Raw genomic sequence first — 9753 nt, 5'->3', positions numbered from 1 at the left:
CATGTTACAATGCTGACTTGACACGTGGACAACACTTTTAAAATTAAAAAATTAAAAAAAATCACGGAGTGACACGTGACAGTTACTGTTCACCCTCCACGACATATGCAAAAAGGACTAAACTAATCACAAATTACAAAAATGAAGACCATTTAGAACATTTCGAAAAAATGAGGATCAAACGAAACAAAATTCACGAAAAATGGGACTAAAAAAGTATTTAAGCCTATTTATTATTATATATATTATTATTAATTATTATTATAAATACATCATTAATTATTAAAAATTATTATTATTAATTATTGTATTTTACATATTTTTTTTATTAAAAAGCAATAGATTATGTGTTACATATTTTTTTATCAGAGTTCATATCCACTCCTATTATTTTGGATGTACCTCCGGCTCGTGCACCTTCTGCAACCTAATTTAAGATGAGGATCTTCACAGTGTTATTTTTGAACAAAAATTATTTTCTTATTGATTTGAGGAAGAAAAAAGAAAAAGGAAAAGTGACATATAATGATTGGCATACATAAAAAAATGGAGAAAAATTTAAATTTCTGAACAGTAACTAAATTATAGATAAAATGATAAAATTGAGATAGTTGGGAATGATGTGCTTTTAGGAAGAATTTTGAGCCTTTGTTTAATTTTAATTGTTTAGTTAATTTTATGATTTGAATGGAAAGCCTTGTATATGAACAATATTTTGGTAAAACTGTGGAGAAAAAATAATGAAAATTATTTTTGACTTTCAGCAAGACCCACAGCGCCTAAAGCAAAGACAGCTAGCTACAGATGAACCAGAATGTTCCAAGCAGCTCCAACACCGACAAATAATTTTCAATGTATAATTAACTAAGAATTAATTCTTTTTATGTTTAATTAATCATCAAGTTGGTCTAATCAATTCATGCTTGCTCAGAGTGACACATAATTTACTATTGTCACCAAGTTCACGTACATTGATATTTGTTAAATATAATAATTAGGTTAAATTATATTGTTAGTCCCTATTTTCGTAGTAAAATTTGAATTTGGTCCCTCAATTAATTTTTATCTCAATCTGGTCCCTATTTTGGGAAATTTGACTCAATCAAGTCCTTTCCGTTAGTGGTGGAGTAACGGTGTTAAATGGGGTGCCACGTGTCAGCTTCTGGATTTTTTGAATTTTTTTTATTTTTTTTTTGAATTTTTTTTTTGAATTTTTTTTTTATTTTTTATTAATTTTTTTAAAATTTTTAAAAAAATTAAAATTTTGCCACGTGTCAAGCTGACATCGTGCCACGTGGCAGTGACAGTGCCACGTGTCACTACTTGGGAGGTGTCATTTTCTCATTCTCAATTTGGTCCCTGTATTTTATCTTTTGTCTCAATTTAGTCTTAGTTTTTGTAAAAATTATACAATTTCGCCCCCCTCCAAATTGAAACAAAAATTATAAAATGTTATACAAATATTTTTATTAAATTTGATTTTTTTATTCAAATTAATTTTTTTATTATATATTTTCAATAAAACCAAGTTTCTTTAAATTTGTTTCACATTAAATTTTACTTAAAATTGTTTTCAAATTTTAAATTTATTTGTTTTTTATTGTTACATAAACTAGTTAATTTTTCTTAAATTATATAATTGTTATTTTTATACTAACTAAAATATTTGTATAAAAATTATTGAATTTTACACATTTTAAAAATATGCAATTATTTAAAATATAAATTCAAATAAAAACAATATTAAAGTATAATGTAATAAAATATCAATATAATTTATGAATTTTTTTATTAACATTATTTTCTATTAACAACTTTAAAACAATTTTAAATAAAGTTTAACGTAAAATATAAATTAAAATAAACTTAATCTTGTTAAAAATATTTACTTGAAATATCAATTTTGATAGAAATATTTGTGCATATTTATATAGAAATTAAATTTGGTTTAAATTTGGAGAGGGACAAAATTGCACAATTTTTACAAAAATTGGGACTAAATTGAGACAAAAAATAAAATACAGGGACCAAATTGAGAATGAGAAAATGACAACTCCCAAATAGTGACATGTGGCACTGTCACTTCCACGTGACACAATGTCCGCTTGACACGTGGCAAAATTTTAATTTTTTAAAAAACTTTAAAAAAATTAATAAAAAATAAAATAAAAATTCAAAAAAATTTTAAAAAAAATTCAAAAATAAAAATAAAAAAAATTCAAAAAATCCAGAAGCTGACACGTGGCATCCCATTTAACACCGTTACTCCACCACTAACGGAAAGGACTTGATTGGGTCAAATTTCCCAAAATAGGGACCAGATTGAGATAAAAATTAATTGAGGGACCAAATTCAAATTTTGCTACGAAAATAGGGACTAAAAGTATAATTTAACCTAATAATTATAAGTAAACTATAGGTGGGGCCCACTAATTATTTCGAAGGACAATATTTAAACTTTTATCTTGTCCAGTTAATAAGAAATCACAAATAGAATTTTGTATTGAAAATTCTCAATTATTGTACTGTTATATTTTTGAAAATTTTGTTTTGATTAATAATTTTGTTTCCTTTAACTTCTTTGTAAATTTTGTCTTCTTATTTCTTTTACAATTTCAGTTTTATAATTAAAAAATTTAAAACATTTTTATTTCCAATAAAATTTTGGTCCCAACATTATTTTTATTGATTTTCATAAAAGCATTGCAACCAAAATTAAAACACGCTTATTTTAAATGACTGAAAAGTATATTTAAAGGATTTTCTTTAAAACAATATAATCTATTCTTTTCTTTTCTTTTTTTTATCGAAATATCACTATGTTACTTCCGATAAAAATAAAAGCTTTTAAAATAGAAAACTGTTTGCTTATCTTTCGTTCGATATTTTCTCTTTTTTCATTAAGAAAAAAATGGATTTTGAACTAAAAACAATGTGAAACAATTTTATTTGTACAAAAAAGTGGGGTTTACATATAAAATGAAATGAAGTGTAATAAATTATCAGTTATGACATGTTCAGTGTTAAAGAAGCAATACAAAAATTATAATGATGCAAGTACCATGTTATCTTATTGTTTTGCAAAATTAACAAAATAAATTATTAGAATAAAAAATGTATTTATTATTTATAAAAATAAATTACTGTGAATTAATTAACTAATTTATTATTTATTTTTCTTCCACTAAGCATATTTAATTTTTACCCATCTTAAATTTTTTCTATCTATGGATATACTTTTTCCTTCCTTCTGACAAAAAAGTTTTGAAAGATTTGTATGAAACACGTGGTGATATCTTTCATTTGAGAACAAAATAATAGAAGGAAAAATAAATGAAAAGGAAACTTCCTATGAAATTGAAAGTATTTGTTAAACACATGCAAAAATAAAAATATGCATTTTTATTTTAAAATAATAATTTAATTAAATTTTAATATATCATAAATTTCATTATCTAAATAAAAGTTTTCATATTTTATTCAATATTGAAGATATTTTTTATTTTCGCTACAGAATTACATAAATATTATTTTTGTTTTCTTATATTCAACGTATCAATACACTTTTTATTTTCTCTCCAATATCTTTAAACTCGTTCATCTTTGAAATAATGAGTTGACTAGTTGGTCAAAAAAGATTGGAGAGAAAAGCGTAAATTGACGTACGAGTTGGAAACATGAAAATTAAAGTAAAGTGATCTAATCTCCACTATCAATAAAATCAATCAGTAAAGAATTTAAATGAAAATAAAAATATTTGAAACATTTAAAAAAATTATTTCGAAGAAATCAAATAAAAATACCTAACTTAATATTTAAAACTTAATATAAATTTTATTCATTTTGAAATATATATTTTAAATGCGATGAACTTATTTTATTTGTTACTTTGTGATGGATTGAACTGAAATAATTACATTTAGATTATATATTATTAAATCGGTCAAATCTGTTTGTATATAAAACAGATTAAGACTTTTGTTTTGATCAGATAAAAATAGTTAAGGTTGACCACCCTTAATAACCTCAACTAACCCATTTGATAGTTACACTAATATCTACTTAAACACAATTATTTCTACTTAATTACATCTTATGAGACAAGAAAACTAAAACCATAAGTCTTGTATATTTTATTCCAGTTAGGCATAAAACAGGCAATTAATCTGACATATTCTAAGAAACTTTAAGGAAAGGAGAGACAAACTAAACTATTTGTTGTCTTTTACTCCAAACAACTCAATCATAAAACCTTTTTTCTTTGCCTGTATCTATTATTTGTTTGAACAATTCATGATCTAACAACCTAAATTATCTAACTAGTCAATTTCGTTGTTTCCAAGCCTTGTATTAAATTCATATGTGTTGAAGTTTTCATTGTGAATAATTTTAATACTTTATAAAGAAATAAAAAGTAATTATAATTCATCATTCTTGAATCAAATTTACGGGTCAAAGCAGTCACAGATTTGAAAAATTAGTAAGTGTTATTCTGAACTATTTACTTGATGGTTTTTAACTAACCTCTAATTGATATAATTTAACTATTTAAATTTAATTCTAAAAAAAAATAAATAATAATAATAGTAGTAGTAGTATTATTATTATTATTTAGCTACGTAGATTTAAAATAAAATATTTGTTTTAGTAATATTACTCTTAATATTACTATTTAAATTTAATTCTAAATAAAATAATAATAAACAAACAGAATATATAAGGATTTGGAGGTTTTCTCAGGGAGAGAGGTTAACACATCTGGGTGTTTTCCTTATAGTTTCCTTATAGCATGTGTTTAGGGACAGCGCAGAATAAAATATACAAATTTATGCATTTTTTATATCAATTTATTTTTAAATACCATTATTTATTATATAAAAAATATTTCATTTTAATTATTTATTGAAAAAGAATAATATCATGCAAAACTAACAAATTTTAGTCCTAATTTTTTTCCTAATTTTTTGTAAAATGCAGTAATTTTTTTTTCTCCAAATTGAAACCAAATTTAAATTTTTTTATATAAATATTATAATGATATTTTTATTAAAGTTTACATCTTTATTAAATATGTAATGATCCAAATTAGCATATAATTATATCAATATAAATAATAATCAACAACACATAAATGTAATTAAGTATATACCGTCCTCCAAAATTATAAGTTGATCTTTTTAAAAATAAGATATTTAAAAATTATAAGTATTTCTTCCTCTCTTTCCCTCTGTCATTCTCTTCTATTACTGATTCTTCTTCTATCCATAAGCAAAATTCACTCTCTCTCCAATAGTAATAATTTTCCTCTCCCTTTCATAATGTTACGTTTGTAAAATCAAGTACAAAACATTAATTACACCTTATCTCTTCATTTGTGGATATAAGGTTGGTCATTATTATTTTTAACATATGATATAATTATAACTTGTTATAAAATAAAGCTAATAACAAATAGAAGAATAGAGAATAGAAAGAAGAATAAATAATGAGAGAATAGAAAACAATTTTTTTGAGTATCTTATTACTTATAGGAAAAGTCCTATTTATAGATACAACATGTAATCCATAAAGGAAACAAATCAACTAGTTAATACAAATATTTATATAAAGAATAATGAATCATATGAGTATCAATCATATCAATCATATGAGTAAATATATCAAATCAATGGACAATCATTAATTCATAACACTCCCCCTTGCGTGTCCGATAAGAGATTGTGTCTCGTTAAAACCTTACTAGGAAAAATCCTTTGGATAAAAAAACCCAGTGAAGGAAAAAAAGTACAACATTTTGTATTCTTTAATACAATATTGTTCATCGCATATTCTATTTCTCCCCCTCATGTAAACTTACATCATTAAGGTGACAGAGTCCGAACTTGTGAATCATTTGCTCAAAAGTTCTTTTTGGCAAAAACTTTATAAATAGACCTGCCAGATTTTCACATAAATGATTTTTTGGATATCTATATCATCCTTTCAATTGAACAATACACTATTGTCTTCATGTATGGTTGTTGATTCCATCTTTGTCGGGGATAGCCACAAGTTTCTTGCACATGTTGAATTATAGACCTTAACCAAACATATTCACAACTTTTCTCGTAATTCTGTATGATTAGATGATGTTGCTACTATGGTTTATTTCATATACATCATGAAACCATTGTGTTACCACATGTGGACAAACATCTTGTTTACGATCAACCATTATGATATTGTGAGAATATGTAAAATAGCATGCATATACATAACCCATTAGGTTTGATTCTGAATCATTTGGATGAAATAATCTCATATTTGTAGTACCATTAAGGTAACGAAGTATATGTTTTACTCCAAACCATTTTCTTCTTGTAGTTGAAGAACTATATCTTGTTTAACAAATTTACAACAAATGCAGTATCAAGTCGAGTATAATTAGCAAGATACATTAGTGTTTCTATGAAACTAAGATATAGTGCTTCTGGATCAAGAAGATCTTAATCATTTTCTTGAGGTCTAAGAAGAGCATTTATCAACATCTAACGACCTCACAACTATTAGAGTGCATAATGGATGTGACTTCTCCATTTAGAACATTTTTACACACCTTAATTATATAAGCCTCTTGATGTATAAAAAAAAACTTTTATTTAAATACTCAATTTCTAATTTCAAACAACACTTTGCCCTCCAAAGATCCTTCATCTCAAATTCTTTCTTAGAGCAATCAATTGCCTTTGTGAGCTCATTAAGAGTTCCAACAATGTTTATGCCATCTACATAAACAATAATTATGACAAATTCATTCTCGGATTTTTTCATATAAATACAAGAATAAATATGATCATTTCTATATCCTTCTTTTAATAATTACTCAATAAGACAGTTATACCACACACATCCTGATTGCTTTAATCAATAAAAGAGCTTATTCAATTTTATTGAATAACCATCTTTAGAATTTTTCTTGTTGGGCAAATAAAATCCTTCAGGGATATTTAAATAAATATGATTCTCAAGAGAACCGTTCAAATAGGTTGTAACATCATCCATTAGATGTAAATGCAAACCTTGTTGTGCAACTAGGATAATCAAATATTGCAATGTTGTTACATCCAATACCCGTGAATATATCTTTTCACAAATCAATATCAAGTTTTGGGAAAAACCTTGAGCAACCAACTATGCTTTGTATCTAACAATTTCATCATTCTTAATTTGATTTTTGTGCAAAAATCCATATGTACCCAATGGGTTTGACACCTTCAAGTGTGCAAACTATAAGTCCAAAAACATTTCGTTTAGCAAGCAAATCTAGTTATGCTTCTTTGCATATTTTCATTTTGGCCAATCATTTCTTTGTCGACAATCTTCAATGATCATTAATTATTGATCCTCATTGTCATTCATAGCATTCATCGTTATATTATATGTAAGTTTTGTCAATGTTGACTTCATTTTGGTTCCATATTATATGATTCATGACGTAATTTATTGAGATCTCATCATTTTCAACAATTTCAGGTATTTGAGGTTCTTCTCGAACCGAATCATTAATTATGTCAAATGAATTTTTTGTGATTTCAACCTTTTCAATTAGGTCATCTTTCATTTTAGTTCCCTTTCTCATTCAAGAGTTTTTATCTTTGGAACCAATAGGCCTACCATGCTTCAAACGTGTCTTTGAAACTAACAGGCCTACCACGCTTCAGGCGTGTTATGAATTAATATCAAATACACTCGAAGCATTAGCAACTGGTATATATGATTTGATTACCCTTTTTGCTAGTAAGAACATTTGGTAATTGATTGACTAATTTTGTAAATGAATTGTCCTTTGAACTTCTAGTTCACATTCTTTTGTACGAAGATCAAGATAAGATAATGATAATTCATTCCAACTAATATTCTTTTCCAATTGTTTCTTTCTCCCCCTAATGTTGGAAAAACTTATTCATCAAAGTGTCAATCGAAAAGTCAAACTGTAAATAAGTCAAACTATTGGTAGTTCATAATATTTGTGAAATCTCTTTTCACAATATTTTGGTCGCATGAGCAAATTAGTTGCTTAAATGCTTTATTTCTTTCTTTAATGGTATCACCAAGACCCATTGCATCTAAATGTATTTCAACATTTAATATCTAATATAAATAATTCTTCCTTGTAATATCAAGGGTCACAAATCCAAATTTTGCAACATTTCACGTGTTTAGAACTAGGACATAAAATAATAATAATAATAATAATCATAATCATAATCATAAAAATAATAATAATAATCATTGTCATAATAAAAATAAAAATAATAAGACGAAGATGAAAATTGAAAAAGTTAAACAATTCTTATCACAAGAGGAAAAATATAAGGTAAAATTGTAAATGGAAAAAGGATTAGAAAGAGCTTGGATTGAGACATGCCAAACACTATCGTTAGAGAGAAAAAGCTTCCACTAGTCCTCAGTTGGTTGGAGCATCGTGGTGATAAGTGTTATAAAATAAAGCTAATAACAAATAGAAGAATAGAAAATAGAAAGAAGAATAAATAATGAGAGAATAGGGAACAACTTTTCTGAGTATCTTATTACTGATAGGAAGAGTTCTATTTATAGATACAACATATAATTCATAAAGGAAACAAATCAACTAGTTAATACAAATATTTACATAAAGAGTAATGAATCATATGAGTATCAATTATATCAATCATATCAATTATATAAGTCAATGTCTCAAATCCATGGACAATCATTAATTCATGAGATAACTTAAGTTTTGCAAATTTTCTTTTTGTTTTATTTTAGTCTTTACTTATGCAGTAGATTAGCATCTTATTTTGTAACATTTAAAATCTTATCTCCTTTGTACAAGATGTATTTATCTTATTTTCTTTAACGATGATGTAATTATAATATATAGATTTGTTTATAACTTATATACGTATATTTATAATACATGCAGATTTTATAACACATTATTATATTGTTCTTAGTTAATTAGTTTTAACATTTTTTATTTATAATTGTTATATTTATATATTCATAATTTATTATAATAGATGCATTATATAATATTCTAAATATTTATATTATTTGGTTAATATATTTATATTATTCTATTTTTTATTTAAACATTTGGTATCATTATTGTACTAGTACTTATTATTTATTATTACTATTATTATAATTTTTACCATTTATAATTTATTCTGGCCACTATTATTTCTAATAATAATAATATTATATATTAAATAATAAAATATTTACAAATAATGTGACTGTGACATATTTTATATTAAAAATATCTTTTTGTTCAGGGTTACAATTAGGTTAAAATGAAAATGAAAATTTTAAGAATGAGAACTAATAACATTGATCTAAAATGTTAAGAGGTTAAAAATTACATAATCACATAAAGTAATGGTGTTATTTCCCACATTTTAACCTCTAAAAATCTTAAAAATCACATTTGATAATTAACAAGTGTTGTATAACAAGTATTGTATAAAGAAAAATTTGTGATAAAGAACTCAGAAGAAAGGAATCAGGATCCTCAACAAAGGATATCCTAAGACCTTTGCTGCTTATTGGTCTCAATAGGTTCTTAAGAATCTCAATTTTTGTCTTATCATTGACAATAAAGAGGCACTTAGCTCTAAACTTAATTTTTTTAGGACTTAGCCCATACATAGGAAATTGAGGAGTAAGGTCAGGATAATTTTTTTTTTCTCAAGGCCTTAAAGAGAACACTATAATTTGAATAATTTG

This window comes from Vigna unguiculata, chromosome 10 (genome assembly GCF_037176805.1).
Source record: "Vigna unguiculata cultivar grain cowpea cultivar isolate G323 ecotype 2 chromosome 10, ASM3717680v1, whole genome shotgun sequence".
In the NCBI taxonomy this organism is placed as follows: domain Eukaryota; kingdom Viridiplantae; phylum Streptophyta; class Magnoliopsida; order Fabales; family Fabaceae; genus Vigna; species Vigna unguiculata.
Note: the sequence above shows the minus strand (reverse complement) of the source record.